The sequence below is a fragment of the Capsicum annuum genome, chromosome 9, assembly GCF_002878395.1.
Source record: "Capsicum annuum cultivar UCD-10X-F1 chromosome 9, UCD10Xv1.1, whole genome shotgun sequence".
NCBI classification, from domain to species: Eukaryota; Viridiplantae; Streptophyta; class Magnoliopsida; order Solanales; family Solanaceae; genus Capsicum; species Capsicum annuum.
In genome coordinates, this window is record NC_061119.1 from 111,221,071 (window position 1) to 111,240,723 (window position 19,653).

The 19,653-nt window shown below is 33.1% G+C and overlaps 1 pseudogene; it reads right to left on the reverse strand.

Moving 5' to 3' along the window:
• Nucleotides 1–19,653, reverse strand: part of LOC107842413 — a 51,600-nt pseudogene that overhangs the window by 11,307 nt on the left and 20,640 nt on the right.

Genomic DNA, 19,653 nt, shown 5'->3' on the forward strand with positions numbered 1-19,653 from the left:
CTGGGGTTTGTTGAACAAATTCAAGTCTTCTGAAGAGAAACAAAATCGAGCAAGAAGATACTACATTGTTGCCGTTATTGCTACTGGTTTGGTGTTGTTGTGCACATGGATATTCAAGCCTAATTGCTAAAATTTTCATGGTGGTGTGTGTATTTGCTACTGATTTGGTGTTGTAAAGCACATGGATATTCAAGCGTAATTGTTGGAAAATATAAAAAAGATTTAGGCATATGTTGTAAAATGTAGGTCATCTATTGGAAATTATCAAACAGGTCTTCCCATTATTGCAACAGATTAGACTTAGATTACATAGAAATAACATCGACATAATGCAACAGATGACCAACCTATTACAACAGATAAACTATCTGTCAGAACAGATTCAATATACTTTACAACAGATTGACAATCTATTGAATTATAAAAAACTTAACTTTCATCAGAAAAAAATTAGTGCTACTACATGTACATGTAATAAAGTGAAGGGCGACTTGAAATTAAAAATTGCTACTTCACAGGCTCTTCTATATACACAGGCTCCAAGCGTTCATTTAGTACCCCATAAGCTCAGACCTCTTGCAGGTTTGCCACAACATTGTCACACAGAAAAGTCGTTGGCTCAACCATTTCTGTGCAGGTCAGCAAACATTCGATGTGTGCAAGAGCGTGCGAGCCGCTCGCATAATCGGTACTATTTTTTGGAAGGATCATTCCCTTGTTTAGACCTTCAAAATCCCATGATTTCTTCATCAACACTTCCTTTGGAAAATGATTCATCAGTTTACTCTCCCTTAATAAGATGGGCAACAGCTCCATCAGTGGCTCCATGAAGAGAAAAAGATCGAATTCATCGATGAGAGGTTCATTGCAGTCATAAACGTTGATCTTTCCCTCGTCGAGTAGTAATGTATGTCATTCACGCTAATGATAGTAAGAATCCTCTTTGCCTCAGTCAAGCTCTTGTCGTGTGGATTTGGCCTCTCCTCTTTAACATATTTTATCATTTCTTCATCATCCAAGTCCAACATAGAAACTATGAAATCAAGTCTCACGCCAAGGGCTGACGCCTCCTTGTTGAGTTGATCGTACCTATCCTTGAGCTTTTTATAGAAGTTGAGGTTCATTATCCTATCGACAGCGTCATAAGCTTCCCGGTACGTTAATTGCCTTTTCCTAATGAGGTAGAGAATTTTGTCAACATGCTGTGATATAAGAATTCAATTTTTAAATAGGTTAGTAATTTTAAAGATGCAATAGATGGTCCATCTGTTGCATAGGGTTCTCTGAATCAATAATCCAACGCAACTTATGCAATAGATGAATAATAAGTTGCAACAGAACCACTACAAGTTGCACTAGTATACCCAGCTGTTGCAACAGATTTCACATCTGTTGCGTAGCCTCTTCTTTATGGGGTAGATTAGAAGGCTAGGTTAGGAAAAGTAAACTTGTCTTGTCATCGTGCGGCATACGCATATCAGTCATAGTCTGGAAGTCTTCGGGGGAAAAGGTAGGCCTGGGGTAATCTGGTGCGCCTGGCTTGGCATTCTTGACCTGTCACAGATCTCTCTTCTCTTCAGTGCCAAGTTTCACGTATATGTCCACCTTCTTGACTGTCTCCTGAACTTCAACAACTTTTGAAGAGAAAGGAATTGCAATTTTTTTATTTTCGACCGGAGAGTACGTCTCTAATTGCTCTTTTCTTTCTCCTAACCAACACTGTAGGAGTGTGTGGCTCCCTGACCTTCTTGGATAGTATGACACACCTCTTGGATTTGAATTCTTCGATAGCTTTAGAGATAGCCTCTACTTTTTGAAAGAGTTTATCCTGGCTATCCTTGCACTCTTCACATCCGCAACGAGAACACGAGGGTGAAGAGGGGTGGGAGGGACCTGTGTAAGGGTGAAAAGGGGTGTTTTCCAACATATTTAGTTTTCTTGAGCATAAATATGCTCTTCATCACGAGTGGTAGCAGTATCAGCATACCTTCCACCAACACCAAAAATTCCACCAGAAGAAGCACCCGAATTTGCCTTAGTGGGTTGGTCATGAAGAGCCTCAACATTAGGCTGACCTTGCCTAACTGCTCTTTTTATGGCTATTGCTCCAGTCAATTCCTTCTTTATTAACTCCACCGTTGGGTCTACTATAGTATCAACATAACCTAGAGTAATATAAGAAGTCATCACCGACTCCTCCTCAGTAGGCACGATCCATAGATGTACAACCTATAAAAAAGAAAAAAAAAAGACAGATACATTTAAATCATATAATATAATAATTTTCACAGTTGGATTACATTTTAAAAAAAAAACCATCTGTTGCATAGTTTACAGTAGGGGTGGCAATTTCAGCCCATATTTATAAAAAGAGTCCATTTAACCCATATTTATTGAATTGGATCACTCATATTTCAAATGGATAAATATGGACTTCAACTCATTTTAAAAGCTCATACAAATATGGACAAAATGGGCAAAATATGGGTACCCATTTAAACACAGAGATCACCCACCTATGCTTTAAATTTTTTTTTCTTCTTTTCTAGTTATTTTTCTTTCTTTTACCCGTTTCTTATAATTTCTTTTTTTCTTTCTCATCTTTTCATCTATTTTTTTAATTTCTTTTTCTTTGTATTTTTTTTTCATTTTCTCCTTTCTCATTCTTATTTCATCATTCGTATTCGCTTGAGACCTACATGGGTTAATAAATATAAACTTCTAATTATCCCATTTAGCCCATACAATTCATAGCATCTCTTATCAATTAAATATAATCTATTTACAGTCTCTCCCCTTTATTATTATTTTTTCTATCTTTTGTTTCTTTTTTTTTCTTTCTTTTTTCCTTTAATATACTATTTTATTCTTTCTTTTTTCCTTTATTTTACTTTTTTTTCTTTTTCATTTTATTTTTATTTTTTTCCATTTATTTTTTACTCGTTTCTTACACTTTTTTTCTTTCTTATTTTTCATCAATTTTTTTTTATTTTTTAATTTTATTTATTTTTTTTTGTATTTCCATTTCCACCTTTTTCATTCTTGGTTCGTCATTTTTGTCATTTTTCTTTTTTTTTTTTATATTCTTTTCCTCATTTTTTTGTCATTACATTTTATATTTTATATTTTTTTTTACTTTAAATTTATTCATATCATACTATATATTTTAAATAAATTTATTATTTGTATTTGTGTTGTTCAATTTATATCAATAAAATATAATTTGTATCAATATATATAAAATATAAGTGTAAATTATATAAAATATATATGATGGTGCAAACTATAAAATACAAATATGAGCTTAAAGTCTAAAAAAAAAATACAAATATACAATTGTATTAAGTAAGTTCGGTCCATCTCTATTCCATTTCATATATCGTTGAGGATCCAGATAGCCTTCGATTTATGGGAAAGTCCAGCTTCAAATCTGACTTCTAACTCCCTCATTTTAGAGTTCTCGTTAGAGAAGAAGTAAGGCACGAAGCGAGGAGCTCAAGGTAACGCAGGCAGGAAGTACGTAGAAACCTTGGTTTGTGTACTTCTTGCGACTGCTAAAGATATTTGGTTTGACGAATGTAATTTCAAGATCTTTCTGGATACTATCTCTGTATCTGTTCATTAGGTGGAGTTCACTTGAGTATACTTACAAAAATTATAAATATTGGGCGAATATAAACCAATATGCGCTTATGGTATTTTCGTTATCATAAAAAAAAAAAAAACCAAAAAAAAAAAATAATAAAGAAAAAAAATAAGAAAGAGAGGTAGAAGTTAGAGATAGAAGAGAGAAAAATCGTAAAGAAAAAATTGAAGAAAAAAATACAAAAAAAATCAGAAAGAAAAAAATAATGAAAAAGAAGAAAATGAATAAGAAAAAAAATGATGATGAATACAAATATTCTGAATGGTTATGATATCGCAGTCATCATTCATAATTTGTACTCGACTTAATCATGTTCTTCAAAAATAAAAAAAATATAAAATATAAAATAAAACCAAAAAAGAAAAAAAAGAAAGAAGTAAAAAAAACTAGAAAAAAAGGAGACTAAAAAGGAAAAAAGAAAGAGAAGCAAAGGGTAAAAACAGAAGAGAGAGAAAAAAAGAAAAAAAAAAAAGAAAACTAGAGGCTATATATAGAAGAGAGAGAAAAAAAAACTAAAAAGAAAAAACTTAAAAAAAAAAGAAACGGGAAAAAAGTCAAATTGATATGATATAGAAGTTTTAAGTTTTTGATTTTAGGAGATAAAGTGAGTTGGAACCATTTTTACCCAATTCATATTTGACCAAATCCATATTTACTCATATTTATATGGGCGGATTGCAGTCCAAATCAGTTTTGTTTGATCCATATTTAATCCATCCAAATCCAATCCAATCCACCCGTTTGCCACCCCTAGTTTGCAGTGTATGGTTAAAATCCGTTTGAGTCAGGTTCAAAGAAACAAAGCAACACATGGATAATCTGATGTAAAATATCAATCATCTGTCGCAAGAGATTACACAGTTTCACAAGACGGGTAATCTATTATACAACAGATGATCTGTATATCGCAACAGATTAATAATATATTACATCAGATTACACATTTGTTGCATAATTTAAAGTGGATGGTTAATCTGTTAGGAGTCGGATTTAGAGAACCAAAGCAACAAATGGGTAATTTGATGCAAGATATAAATCGTCTATCACAACAGATTATCCATCTATTGCACCGATTAGCACAGGACGGGTAACCTGTCACAATAGATGTCCCATCTGGTGCATTAGGTATAACATCTGTTGCACCAGATATAATATTTATTCAATAGCTTTCATTAAGTAAAATATTTTGCTTGAAGAAGACGTATTGCATCATCCGGAGGTTAAAAAGATCAGCCTCCTTAATATTGGTATTGCCCTTTGCAACCAACCACCTAAACATCCTTGTATGAGAAACCTCATCCGGATAATCCATTACCTGCTTTTAGAGGGGAGGAATGGTTTCAAATGCCCAAGCCTAAAAAATGTAAATAGGAAGCAAGCAAAAAAAGTCATAATAACTATATTCAATATGAATTAATGAATGAGTAAAATTAGTGATTAATTTTACCATGAAAGACCAAGGAAAGTCATATAATGTGGTCTTCCCTGAGGATAGCTTTGTCAGTAAATATTGAACAGTTAAGTAGAAGCTGTCATATCCCCAGGGATAATTGTTGAATCTATCAAAATCCTTAGCACGCGCCAATAAATCATATTCTATAACCTTGTTGACGTCTCTTTCCAATATAACTGAATGGACAAACCAAACTAAACATAATTGCTCTCTGTACTGCTCTGGTATGGTTTTATCCTCGAGATTTGTCAACAAATTTGATGCTTTGTAGCCGCATCAATCAATGTCAAAAAACCCATCTATTTTTTCCTTGCATTTTCTTGCCTTGGATCTTTTGCGGGGTGGTGGTTCTTCTAGATGATGGCATCTCAAGCCCGTCACTATGAAAAACTCTTGTAAGCCAAAACAAACAGGCATGCCACAATAGCTGATCTAGATTTCGTCCATCTTCTTTTTGCCCCTCTCCTCCGAATCTTTATCATTCCCCACGTACTTGATCCTGCGCTTGAGAAAACTATATACCATTATCATAGGGAAACGAAAATGGGTAGGGGGTCCTCAGGCAGTTCAAGAAAGCGTCCAAAGAAACTCTTCTTAAAAAGTCCATCTATGTTTTCATTCTTTATAATTTTCCTAAAATGTTCAAAAATTTTCCCCATTTGACATTTAAGTATAATTTGACCAGTTATTTCTACTTTTGGGTTATTTATTGGTATCACAACTTAAAACCTGTCAATACTAAAAGTTTTGACAGGATCATGCTGGGATGTCGATATTAATTCATGCCCCATTGGTGATCCATTATCATCATGTTGATGATCATCCTCTTTCTCTTTCTCACTCTCTAATTCCTCCTCTTTATCACTTTCATTTTCTTCATCACCATTTACAGACCCTTGTCCACCTCCCTCAACATTATTTTCATATCTCTCCTCAACTTTACTTTTCCCTGACTGAGATTGTTCAGAAAGCTCCTCCGAATCCCTCTGTACTGTAGCCTTTTTTGTGGGTGGTCAGATATTAACGCACTTTCACTTTCTTTTCTTTTGGGAGATATGGTTTACCTAAAACAATAGAAAAACAAAAATTACATTACAATTGATATATGCATAAATTTTAAAAAATACATTACAAACACCATGAATACTGATACACCAATAGCCACCATCACAAACACCACCAACCAATGCCACAAACACCACGAATACTGACACCACTGATAGCCACCATAAACACCACCAACCAATGCCACCACCAGTGCCACCACGATGACCACAAACACCACCATCACCACCAACATCACAAATACCACAAACACTATCCAACAATACCACGATAGTCAACAGAACACTGTGATAGAAACTAGGATTTTCTCAAGTTCTTCCTCCGATTTTACAATCAAAACACAAAATTATAAACCCATTCTCGAAGATAATACAACTAAAAGTTTTATTTTTCATCATTAACTTAAAAGCCCTTATTTTTTAGAAAAAAAATAACAAATATAGAACTCTTCTCGAACTCTGTTTCCTATGAAGACAAAGAAAATGATTGATGCAAGCAAGAATGAAGTCAAAAATAACACATATGTGGTCGGAAATGAGAAGAAAAGCGATCTGTTGTGAAAGGTTGAGCAAATTTATTGAGTAGTTATTGTCTGTACTGTATTGTTGAGTGAGAATGAGAGAGAAAGAGCGAGAACTCAAGATTTAAAATGATAAAATGTTTTGTATGGGTTGATTTGTATTTTGAAAAAGAATGATATGTTTTGAAAATGTTAATTTGGTCCGAATTGATCTTAATTATTTTTAAAATTATAAAAGATATGCATAATTTTTAACCCTCTCATCATGCAATTACCAAAAGGGTACTATTAGTCTAACATATGAACTCAATTGAAATTGTATAAAAATAATTGTTGTAAATTATCAATCAGATTAGGTAACAACAGATTACGAATCTTTCATAAATTATCAAACAGATTAAGTCATCTATTGCAACAGATTACCTATCTATTTTAAATTATCAAATGGATTGTCATATGTCACAATATATTACCCATATATTATAAATTATCAAATAGGTGCTGCTATATGTTGTAGCTGACCCTATGAGAACTCACCCCTAGTCCTAGATTAATCAATAATTGACCATATAAGGACTCACCCCTAGTCCTAGATTATTTAATTAAGGTATTAGTACCCTATCTTAGGTCAATTAAGGTATTAGTCTAACATATGAGGTAGTAAGAATCGATTCAGCTCAGAGTGATCGATCGACGACTCTAGTCGGGAGAAACACAATACCGTCTCATTATGCAATTACCAAAAGAATCAATTGAAGTTGTAGTTGACTATATGAGAACTCACCCTTAGTCCTAGATTATTCAATTAAGGTATTAGTACCCTATCCTAGATTAATCAATTAAGGTATTAGTCTAAAATATGAGGTAATAAGAATTGGTTCATCTTAGAGTGATCGATTGACGACTCTAGTCAGGAGAAACGCAATACCATCTCATTAGGTAATTGCCAAAAGACTAAATTGAAGTTGTAGTTGACCCTATGAGAACTCGCATTCAATTAAGGTATTAGTCTAACATATGAACTCAATTGAAATTATATATAAACAAATGTTCAACCTATTGTAACAGATGTTTTTTCTGTTGGATTAAATCAAACATATTACGTAATCTGTTGCAATATATTATGTATCTATTGTAAACTATCAAACAGATTATGTCATTTGTTGCAACATATCACAAATCTATTGTAAACTATCAAATAGATTAAGTCATCTATTGCGACAGATTACCCATCTGTTGTAAATTATTAAATGGATTAAGTCATATGTCGCAATAGATTACCTATCTGTTGTAAATTATCAAATAGGCATTGTCATCTATTGTAGTTGACATTATGAGAACTCACCCTTGGCTAGATTAATTAATTAAGGTATTAGTTAAACAATGAGGTAGTAAGAATCGGTTTGGCTGAGAGTTATCGATCGATGACTCTAGTCGAGAGGAATGCAATACCGTCTCATCATGCAATTACCAAAAGGCTCAATTAAAGTTGTAGTTAAACTTATGAGAACTCAGCCCTAGTCCTAGATTATTCAATTAAGGTATTAGTACCCTAGCCTAGATTAATCAATTAAGGTATTAGTTGAACATATGAGGTAATAAGAATCGGTTTGGCTGAGAATGATTAATCGATGACTCTGGTCGGGAGGAACGCAATACTGTCTCTTTATGCAATTACCAAAAGACTCAATTGAAGAGTTTAGTTGAACCTATGAGAACTCACCCCTAGTCCTAGATTATTCAATTAAGGTATTAGTCTAACATATAAACTCAACTGAAATTATATATAAATAAATGTTCAACCTGTTGCAACAGATGTCTTTTCTGTTAGATTAAATCAAACAGATTAGGTAATATATTGCAAAATATTATGCATCTATTATAAACTATCAAACAAATTATGTTATTTATTGCGATAGATGACTGAGCTTTGGAAATTTCCAAACAAAAATTGTCATCTATTGCACTTAAATATTTTAAGATCCTCTTTTTAAAAGTAATTTAGGCCTTTCTTGTCTGAGATAAAAAAGTTAAAATACTTAGGCAGTAAAGAATATTACTCGATACTACTTGGATAACTCAAAAATCTCCTGAGTAGTCTTATCTGGTCTTTTCAATGTCACCGTCTCCTTCAGCCATGAAGTAAGACTCAACTCATCACTCTTCTTTAATCTCAATTCTCATTTCTCTTTGTTTTTTTCCATCTCTTTTCTCTCTTATTTCGATGAGGATCCCTTCGTATCTCAACCAATCAATATCTTTTCTCGACTGAACTGGATGTTCTGATCCCTTTGCTTTTTTGACATTGCAAGTACGATTTACTATTGCTCTTTCCATCTCGTCTTCTTCTTTGTATGTCATTTAAATTAGATATTTACATCTTTTGTTATTAATGATTTACCCATTACCAGTTTTTTATTTATTAAGAAAATTGAAGGAAAGGTGACTTTTAAGTCTTGAATAAATGAACCGTTGTTTTTATTAAAATATGCAAAAACAGTCATCTGTTGGGAGAACTTAAAAAGTCGTATTGTCAGTATAGTTTTTTTATGTCTTTTGTTTGGTACTTTGATGGTGCTGTTGTTGGGGGCTTGTATTGGAACATGTGAAGTTTGTGTTGTGGATGGTGTTGAAATATATGATGTTTTTTCTTTGTTGTTGATACTGTTGGTGGTGGTGTTGCAACAGTTTCCTCAACTATTGCAATTGATAAATCAGTTGTTGGAACAGACAGAGCAACTGTTTGAAGAAATCAAACCAGTAGCAAGGCTGGTTTGATTTATTCCAATATATGACCCATCTATTGTAAAATGTCATCCATCTGTTGCAATAATGCCTTATCGGTTGAACAAATGTTTAATCTATTGCATCATATTGGTCATCTGTTGATTCACTCAATTTTGTGTTACCCTTTTGTAATGTTCTTTTTGTTTTATTTTTGTTTTTCTCTTGTTTGACATCAAATGTATTTTTTTTGTTTGCAGACAAAAAGAAGTGAAACTAGATCCACTTTTGTGCAGCCAACATTAAAGGCTAGAGTAAAGATGGGTTTGGAGGAATAAGCTGTTTGCAGATGAAACCACTTCATATGTGGGAGGTATGTATTACTGATAAAACACACATCCAGTACAATGATTTTTTGAATATTTGTTCTTTACCTATTAGGCGTTAATCTTTCAAACAAGATATGACATTTTATAGTTAAGATTGTTAGGTTCGAGCTGGTAAGGCTGAGGGACCAAGACAATGGTGTCGATACCCTATTACAATTTAATGACGATTTATGCTTATGTTTTTGTGTCAAGTTTGGGGAAGGGTTTAATTTTTTAGCGGCAGTGTAAATATCTAATAGTGATTGGACCGGTTTTAATGGCTCAATGGACTTGTTGAAAGGCCTCCGAAGCCTCGCACTGCAACAAACAATGATGGAACTAATAGAAATTCCCCTGTTCTAAATTTATATGGATGGGTTGTTGGAGGAGACTATTATATAACAGAAGGTGTTTGGGAGAAAACCTATGCGGGAAGAGGAAGGTTGAGAATGCCATTTATCATCTTAGTCCTTGTTTAAGAGGAAACACATGGTGGGAAGAAAAGTGTAGCGAAATTGGATGATGAAATTGACATGAAAAATGAAAAAACTGGATGAGTTGCGAATATGAAAGTGTATCCAAAAATAAAAATCCATCAGTCATTGAAGAAAAAAAGAATGGTCAAGAGGACTTGAGCTGGTCAGTTTGCTAGAGATTGTAACTAGCTAGTGCGGCCTCAACAAAGACCCACAAAATACAGGACCATAACTCTAAGGAAGCAGCTTCGTGAGTACGGAAGGTGGTAAGATTGTCGGTCTAAATTGAAACCTAAACCAACTACTCTTGTATTAAAAATACGAGATCAAGCCAAGGTGGCAATTTCTCAAGTTAAACTTGCAGCCTATGCCTCCTGTTTATGGCTCTGGTCAGGTCAAAGCCAGTGGAAACAATAAGGCATGGGATTTCAGCCCAACTTCGGACCTTTTTGTTTCTACTGCCATTGACCTGGTCATAGCCATAAACAGAAGTCATGGCATGTAAGATAGACTTCAGAAATTGATGCCTTGGCTTCCTGTATTTTTAATTCAGGAGTTGTTGGTTCAGGTTTCAATTCTGACCGACAATCTTACCACCTTTCGTGCTCGCGAAGCTTCTTCCTTAGAGTTCTAGTCCTACACTTTGTGCGAGTCTTCATTAAGGCCACGCTCGGTAGTTGCATTCTCGAGCAAAGTGTCTAGCTCCAGTCCTGTTGACCATTCTTTTTTTTTTCATCAACTGATGGATTTTTATATTTGGATACAGTTCCACATTTGAAGCTCATTCAGTTTTTTCGTTTCTCATGTCAATTTCATTGGCCAATTTTGCTACACTTTCCTTCCTACCCTGTGTTTCCTCTTAAACAAGTTCTGAGATGATATATGGCCTTTTCCACCTCCCCCGTCATGCACAGGTATTCTCCCAAGCACCCTCTGTTGTATAAAAGTCTCCTCCAGCAATCCATCCATATAAATTTGAACTAGGGGAATTTCTATTAGTTTCGTCATTGTTTGCTGCATTACGAGGCTTCGGAGGCCTTTCAAGAAGTCCATTGCACTATTAAAACCGGTCCAATCACTATTGGATATTTACACTACCTCCAAAACTTAAACCCTTCCCCAAACTTGACATAAAAATATGAGCATAAACCATCATTAAATTGTAACGGGGTATCGACACCATCGTCTTGGAACCCTTTGGCCTTATCAATTATACCTATCAAATTAAACTGTACAATGCGGGATCTTATTTGAAGGATCAGTGTCTAATCGGTACAAAACTGCATTCACAAAATCATTGCACTTTATGTGTGTTGTCACGGTAGCCTGATCAATAATATACATAACTCAGACTTATGAAAATAGGATCCATTTCACGCACCTTATTCTTTCTACCTCATCAGGATATCTCAGACAGTGTTATTTATTCATCTTCACGCATGTGATGACTATTAAAAAAGAGGTGTGAAGAGTAATGACTTTTTATCTTAACACATTCAAAACAGTTGATGAATTGAAATATCTGTCTATTGCAACTGACGAATTAGCTGTTGGAAGAAATGAAAACCTCTCCTCCAACATATGGTCTATCTGTCGTAATAGATAATCCATATGTTGCAACAGATAGTAAATTTGTTGTGATAGATCAGACTTTTTTTATTCATCTGCACGCATTTGATTATTTCTTGTTAAAAATATTTGTTTCAATTTAGTTGTCCTATTTTTAAAATCAAGAGAATTTTATTATATTCTTTCAAGATTACCCCTATTATTCAATGACTAGATAAAGTATATAATTCATATTTGTACTTTTAAAGCATAATTAATAAGACCAATTTGGTAAAATAATCACCTAATTTATATTTTTCTTAATTGATGTGCCAAGCCCATAGGGCCCAACTAATACGAAATAGAGGGACTATTAAAAAGAGGTGAAGAGTTGTGACTTTTAATCTAACACATTCAAAACAGCTAATGAACCGAATACTCCATATGTTGAAACTAATGAATTAGATGTTAGAAGAAATCAAAACATCTCATCCAACATATGGTCCATCTATCGCAACAGATAATACATATGTTGCATCAGATGTCTCATCTATTGCACATACAGACCATCTGTTGCACATTCAATCCATTTGTTACAGCAGATGCTAAATCTGTTGTGAAAGATGGATGATCTATTGCAACAACTCAATAATAACGGCTGTTATCGAGTGTCAAACCATTTTGAAATGGTGAGAAGTATTAATGTAAAAGAAAAAGTTGTGACTTTTCACAGAAAATAAAATGCCACCAAGTTTGAATGTTATTAATACAATGGAGCTGAACAGTCGTGCTTTTTGGCCTGACACGTCCAGATTCAATCCTCTATAAATAGGTCCCTTCTTAATCTTCATTCTACTCAACTTTATTTATTTCTTGCATTTTTTCTTTTTGTGTGACATCTTCAACCACTTCTCATCAAAGAGCATATTCCTTTCTCGTTGAGGTAAGTTTTTTTTTTTGTGTAAATTTACCAGTTGTTCGTATCTGTTGTATTATATTTTGGACTTTTTTTTACATTTGTCAATTCATGGGTGTTCTAGATATGACTGATACTGTTTTGAACATTGCCATTCTACGCGACACAGTATGGGAACTTCAGAGGTAGGTTAATGACCTGCAGAGGGAGTTGGTCGCTGTGAGAGCGACGATGTTCAAAGAGATAAAAAGGCTGATGAGGGTCGTGCTGCTGTGATTAATGATAATGATGATGATAATAATAATTAGAATGTGCTTTTTCTTTTAGCATATGTATTTTAATTTTTCTATATCGGATCTATTCCTAAAGTATTTTATTTGTCGTTTAATGAAAAATTTACGTTTAGTCGACTTTGGTATTTTAATTCTTATTCAGTTTTCATTTTGTCTATTTCTTATAATCTAAACATACATACATGTTAACATGTCGACGGTTGGAGGCAAAGAGCAATGTTGAATCCAGTAGCACTAGCAATTTTGGCTTTTGAGTTCTTTCAATAGATGGACCGTGTGTTGGAACAGATTGGTCATCTATTGGGTGTCTGTCAACAGATTATCCATCTGTTTTGATAGATTTGTCATCTGTTGGAGAAAAATATTCCAATTTATGGAACTGAGAATAATTGTGGTCTGTTGTATTATTTAGTTCATGTTTTGCCTCTTTTTATAAATGCACAAGTTATTAAAAAAAATATATTTTATATATAATAAATGATAACATTAGGTTCACAATAAACAAACAACAAGACAAGTTTCTGCAATTACAATGATCAAGGTGGATTACGATTCGGGCATGTAGTTCTTTTGTGGCCAGCGCACTTACATATGGAGCACTTGTTTCTTCTTGATGAAAATGATTCTCCAACTCCACGCCTCTTCTTATATGGATTTCTTCCTAGTTTAATAGTGCTTGGGTTAATATATAGAGGAGGTATTAATCTCTCCATAAGCTCTGCAGGAATAACCCAAGATTCTTCGAAAGGCACTGGAGTAATATGCCCACTATATGCCATTTCATATTTTTCCACCGAATAATATTGAGAGGAGTGCTCGTAAACTTCAGATCCATAGTTATGACCGTATTGAGCTCAAAGCGCTACCATAACATGTGGACAAGGTATTTTGTCCAAGTCAAAAACTTTACATGTACAAGATCTTATTTGAAAATTGACCGTGGAAGCATCACTATGACTGGTGATACTGAATTTGTAATCTGCTATTTCATGAGAGAATAACCTATTTCCCAAACTGATATTCGTTGATATTTTTTTTGATTTTGAGAACAAATCGAGTTCTTTTTTCTAGGAACTTGAACTACACAGACCTTTTGTTAAAAAAATTCTCTATACTTCTTGCTTATTTTTTCAAACATAGCCTTAATGCAAAATTCTCTTTCATCGCCAAATAATGAATTCACCGATTTAGCTATGTTTGATGTCATAGTATTGTACCTATAGAAAAGAATCACTTAGTACGACATCATACTAAACTTGTAAATCAAACAAGACATTAAATTTATAAGAATGTACCTATTTGCTGGACAGAATGCCCGGATCTATATTACGAAATCGACATGTGTAAGAAATTCTGCTACCTTGGGATTCACATATTCTATTTGATTGAAATGGTCCAAAAACTCCTCTCTACTATATGGTTCAGCTGCTCTATAAAAAAAGGTGACGAACCTTTCATTGTGATAGTTGTTTCAAGTGTTCTCTGCAAGATGCCTGATGCAATAGCCAAAGTAAGTTGAAGTGAAGAAAAGTGAACCCATCTTTGGAATACTTGGATGCCTATCCGATACAATACACAACTCTTCGGTATCTTCGATGCAGCTTCACAGTTATTTAAAAAAAATTCATAAGAGGCATTATATTTCTTGTCTGCTACACAAAAAGTAACAGGAAAGATGTTATTCTCCGCATCCTGCGCCACTGCCGCCAGCAGAACTCCATTATACTTGCTCCCCAAGAAGGTACTATCACCGCCGCTAACAGAACTTTATTATACCTGCTCCTCAAAAAGGTACCGGCAATGGCTATGTCTTTTCTCAAATGTCAAAAACCTTAAATCCAAGCACCATAGGATACAAAAAGTACTTGAACTTTCCATTTTCATCCAGATGCAATGCTATCGTACTTTCGAGATTTGTGGACTCAATCATGTAACGGTAAACATCTAAGACTGCATACCCATGGTCGACTGTCCCCCTAACCAGGTCTTTAGCAATCCCCATAGATATATATATCTTCCAATAACTTACCAGGACACCCAAATCCATAAGATGTTGATTGGCCATAACCCTTGCTGAAGGGACTTTTCCATCGGGGAAACTACTCCTAAAATATTCACCGAGGACCTTTGCCGTAGCGTGAGAATTTTGGCCCGAGACATGCTCTAAACCACATGTGTGATGCTTTTCATATTTATGAATGATGAATCTGTTAGAACTTGCATACTTTACCGCTCTCAACCACCACTTGCAGTTTGAATTAGTACATTTGAAGCAAAAGACACTGCTTAAATTAATCACCTTCTTTATTCTAAAATCTTTTTTCAAGCAAGAAATAAACAAAGTGTTAAATAGTTTATTCTTGTCCATGAATGATATTCCAATAAAAAAGTCGGTCTCATCGTCTTGAAGATTTCCAAAATGTGTCGATTGAGAAGAACTGCACATCGTATTGGTCGCATCAACGGGCGTAGGTGTTTGATAATCATCTGGAATATTTATGTCTAGATCATCCAACCTATCATCAAAAAAGTCTTCTTGTTCTTCTACTTCTACGTTCTGATTCTCATTCTCTCTCGTCTTTTCAACCATGTACACCCTTAACACCATCCTGGTTGAATTACTTAGATAAGTATGCAACCAAACCTGATCGGTTATCTTGAAAGACAGTACCCTCTGATTTTCAAAAGAGCTGTGCGTGTAGCTGATAACGAGTTCTTCCGATTGACAATTTAGTCCATAAAAGTTGATGATTAAGTTTACAAAATCATCATACGAAATATCACTTTGGACTGTCATAGCTATCATCTCTAGCATTTCACCCTTCTTTCAATGCCATACATATCAATTGCTCTTCTCGATCTATTGACCATGACAATCCACCCCTATTGTTATTGATCCCTCCATTAGTGGTACCTAAATAAAGTTATTTGTTAAAAAAAGTTGATAGTGATTTCATAATATCGTGAATGAATCCCAACAGATGTGTAATCTATTGCAATAGGTAAGTGATCAGTCACAACAGATTACTTGACTGCTGGGATTTATGTTACGCTCCTGAATATCTGTTGCAACAGATGAAATGCTTGTTGGGATTGATGTTATAGTGCTAAATCACCTTTGAAGCTGATTCCAACAGATGAGTAACATGTTGCAACAGATAATTAACCTGTTGCGACAGATGACTTATCTGTTACAACAGGTTAGTAATCTGTTGTAACAAATAGTTACCCTATTGCAATAGACAACACTTCTGTTGAAATAGTGTTCAGGTTCTGTTGCAATAGGTTACTAATTTGTTGAAACAGATATTTATCATGTCGCACAAGATAACTAATCTATTACAATAGATGTGTCAAATATTGCAACAGATGACCCATCTATTTAAACATGAATCTAATATATCAGACTTTCATTGAAACAGATGTCTCATCTGTCACAACAGATGATTTATCTGTTTAAACAAATAAATCTTATGTTGGATTCAAGATTGGATTCTATCCATTGTTGGAAAAACAACAACACAATAGCAGTTACCCAGATGATAAATTCAACTAAAAATCATAATTTGACTTACCAAGGTCTTCTATGAAGTAATACCAAAGTGGAAAGTGATGTTCGAAATAAAATTTGACCTAAGTAATTGGTCAAATAGCAATAGTAGTTGTAACAACAACAACAACAAATGGTCAACAAGAAAAAGATGATGATGATAATGAAGCAGAAGATGATGATAATGAAGCAGATGATGATGAATAAAATAGCAACAACAATGAATAACAAAAATCGCTAAGAGAGAGAAAACAACAATGGGTGAGAAGCGAGAGAAAGAAACCTTTTTTTTCTCTATTTTCTGTTATATGGGTAAACATTTGGATCAAAGTATAAATTTAAAAAATTGTGGGCTATTTTCAAACTTTTCCAACTTTCTTAATCTATAATAAAGTAATTATCACCTCCACTCAATAATTAAGACTTGTGTGACCTACAACTCATTTTAAAACTCTTTTGTCACCTACAGCCCAAACCCCCAAGTTAGTTGCTAAAAATTTCATAAAAATTGCTGAAATATACTACAATAAGTATGTTAGTTGCTGAATGTTTCACAACAATTGCTGAAATGTGTTACAATAAGTACGTTAGTTGTTGAAAAATTCATAGCAATTGTTGCATTATGCTACAATAAATACGTTAGTTGTTGAACGTTTTATAGCAATTGCTGCAAATTTAATCAACTAAAATTGAGTTAAACAATTACTAATTGATTGAATCAATCATATTTAGTGATAAATATGGTGATATTAGTCTAATTTAAGCTTAAACTTAAATTTTATTGTTATCAAATACAATGAGATAGTAATTTGAAATATACTAGACAATCAATTAAACGATTGCAAATGTAATCAATTAAAATTTAGTTAAATTATCGCTAATTGATTGAATCAATCATATTTAATGATAAAAAGGGTGATATTAGTCTAATTTATGAGTAAATTTTAGATTTGAATGTGATCTTAATTGAATTTGCTACAACAAGTATGTTAGTTGTTGAACATTTCATAATAGTTACTAAATTATGCTACAACAAGTATGTTAGTTGTTGAACGTTTCATAGCAATTGCTGAATTATGTTACAACAAGTATGTTAGTTGTTGAATATTTCATAACAATTGTTGTAATTTGTTGAATCTCCTAGACAATATAACATGGATTTTTTTTGAAAACTAAATAAAAAGAACAACAATATAAAACTTGTTCACAAATGATAACAACAACAATAAGATGTGTTTACAAATAATAAAAATAATAAGATCAAATGAGTCATTATGGAGCATTTTGCTCTAAAGCATATAGGTATTTTGTGTCCAACCTTTTGCATATATATGAAACATTTATTTTCTTGATTGAAAATAATTCTATGACTCATTTTCTTCTTTTTAATGGTCTTCTTCCAATCTTGCCTAGCTCAACAAATGGAGGATATATTTTTCTCTCTAAAATCTCAATCCTTTTATATATTTTTAGTAGTTGCCATGATTGATGAAGCATTTGCTGAATAAATTACTCAGCAACTGCTGCATATTTTTCAGTAGTTACTGCATTTGTTTCACCACCTGCTGCAGTTACTGAAATATATATTGTAATGGCAGGACAAACAATATAATTTAAACTTAGATGATTAATATACACCAGGCTACATGCTTTATTTATTAAAATAATTAAAAATTATTTTTTAAGCAATTTCCAATGCTACACGAACAAAATTTAGTCCGAAATTGAGAATTTTCTTCCTCTCAAGCTTTTCGCAGAAGAAATGCAAAACAATAGCAGCTACAACAACACCAAGACCAGAGCAACAAAACAGAGGAGGGGAAGAAGAGAATAAGAAGAAGAATGAAAAAAAAGAAGAGGAAGAAGAAAACACCGGGAGAAATTGTTGGGAGAGAAAAAACCAAAAAAATTATTTCTCCCTTTTTAGGAATTGGGATTTTAATTGAAACTTGGGTTAAAGTATAAAAAGTAAAACTTGAGGACTTATTTAAAAGAAAGTCAATTATTGTTAAACTCTAATTATAAACTTGTCACCTACACCTAATATTTAATACTTGAGTCACTCTTTTTACATTTCAACTCTCTTTTGTCATCCTTAGTTAATTCACCCAGCAAGGTTATGTTCTATGTGTGATTGTCTTATTGAACTCCATATTCCATTCTTGCTTCTTGGTGGAAAGGTCTGTGATGTCAAAACTATAGCATCAAACAAGATATGAAACTTGTAACACGGTTACTAAGATACAACCTAGAGGAATTTTAAACCACAGTCTAAAGTAGGGTAAATTTGCATGTTGGAACTCCGTTAGTGGAAGGGAAAATATGAGGCGATTCCTTAACAAGAAGGATACGAATAGGCGAAAAGTTTTAGGGTAAAGGACACCACTTGGACTTGATAAAAATAATGGCCCATGTTTGGGCAATTGAACATTACATGACCTGTCGGCCAAACTAATTCCAAATTATAGCCCTTTCACAATATGGGCCATTCAGGCCCTTTAGTTTCTTTTTTTTGCGCTCCACTTTTTTGGGGGCTAAAAAATCTACTTTTTATAAAATAAAATAAAAGAAGAATTAAATACAATTGTATAGAAAATATAGAATATGTATCTATATAAGATAAGATATATGTATAGAAACTATATAGAATTTCTATAGAAAATCCATAGTTGTACAAAAAATATATCTGTATAAAATATATATAAAAAAATTGTATAGAATATATATAGTAGTTGTATAAAATACATATTTGAATGATAATTGCAGTTGTATAGAATTTGTATAGAAACTATAGAATTGTTGTATAGAATACTTGTCTGTATATAATGTGTACTAAACTGTATAATTATTATATAAAATATGTATCTGTTATGATGTGTATAGAAATTGTATGATTGTTGAATAAAATATATATCTTCATAATTATTGTAGATAAAAATTATATAATGTGTATAAAAACTGTATAATTATTGTATATAATATATATTTTTGTATATGATGTGTATAGAAACTGTAGTATTGTTATATGAAATATTTATCTGTATAGAATATGTATAGAAATTGTATCATTGTTGTATAAAATTGTATCCTTCAC